This window comes from Apium graveolens, chromosome 8 (genome assembly GCF_009905375.1).
Source record: "Apium graveolens cultivar Ventura chromosome 8, ASM990537v1, whole genome shotgun sequence".
NCBI classification, from domain to species: Eukaryota; Viridiplantae; Streptophyta; class Magnoliopsida; order Apiales; family Apiaceae; genus Apium; species Apium graveolens.
Window position 1 is genome coordinate 119248134 of NC_133654.1, and position 1614 is coordinate 119249747.

The window sequence follows — 1614 nt, forward strand, 5'->3', positions numbered from 1 at the left end:
ATATAAATTCTCTAATTTATTAAATATGATTAATTAATTAATCACATTTATTCTACATCGTGAGGGATACTTCTCAGCATATCGCGACTATCCGGATAATATGAATTCACTGCTTAGAATACCAAGAACCTATTCAGTGAATAGTTACCTTACAATAAACTCCTTCTACCCTACAATGTCCCGATTAAATACAAGGCATGGATCTCGTGTCAAGCCTATCTAATTCAATCACTTGCTTACCATTTACTATGCGTAGTTCTATGCAAATTAGAAACTCCTTTCTAATTTCATTCACTCTGGCCAGAGATTCCTGAACTAGCATAAGTGGATCAGCCTTGAACATTCGCTTCCTTCACTGGAAGGGGTAGATCCTTTATTGATCATACACTATCTTCGTGTACAAATTCCTATACCCAGAAGAGCCCTAATAATTGTCCCTGGAGACTAAGAACTAAACCAAAGCATAGTTCAGTGTACACAAGATGACTATGATGACCTCAAGTCTAAAGATACTTGTACAACTATCACTATGTGAACAACTGCTGACACGTGAGTGAACTCCATCAGTTGTTCAGTTGTGCGAGTCATGTTCAGTGAACTTATTCTATAATAAGCACCTACATACTAGCTATAGTGTCACCACACAAATGTCTATGAGAACAGACATCTTTTATAATGAAGCAAGCATTGTATGTACCGATCTTTGCGGATTATTAATTACCAGTTAGTAATCCTATGACCAGGAACTATTTAAGTTTAGAGTTATCATCTTTTTAGGTCTCACTATTATGATCTCATCATAATCCATAAAAAGCTTTACTCTAAACTATGGTATATCTTATTTAAACACTTAAATAGATAAAGCCCGTAATAAAAACAAAACAAGTCTTTTATTAATATCAATGAAATCAAAACAGATTACACAGGAAGTTATTCCTAAATCCTAATACATGATTGGACTTAGGACATATTCCTTTCACTTTGATCCATCTCAAGTTCGTAAGTCTTAAGCATGCCATAAATTTCATCAAGAGTAGTTTCAGTAAGGTCATAGTTGTCTCTTATGGTAGTAGACTTCAAATCCCAATTTTCAGGAAGAGCTAAAAGGAATTTTAGATTTGAATCTTCAAGATCATATTCCTTGTCCACCAGTGACAGATCATTCAAGAGTTTGACAAACCTGTCATATAAGTCAGTTAATGACTCATCAGCTTTTGAGTCAAAGTGCTCATACTCTTGAGTGAGTATAGTCCTCCTGTTCTTTTTGATTGCATCAGTTCCCTGGCATCTTGTCTACAAAGCATCCCATATCTCCTTTATAGTCTTGCATCCAATTACCCTATTTGACATGACATTATCAATAGCACTATACAGCAAATGCCTTACCCTTGCATCCTTGGCAATAGATGAGATGTCTTCAGCTGTGTAATCACCTTTCTCCTTTGGTATGGACTTTGCTGGTTGATTAGCAACTGCAACAGAGAGCTTGGTAGGCTTATATGGTCCTTCATTAATCCTATCAAGGTATTCTGGATCTGTAGCTTCCAGAAACATAACCATCTTCACTTTCTATATGGGATACTCAAAAGGTCTCAGTATGGGAACTCTAATAGT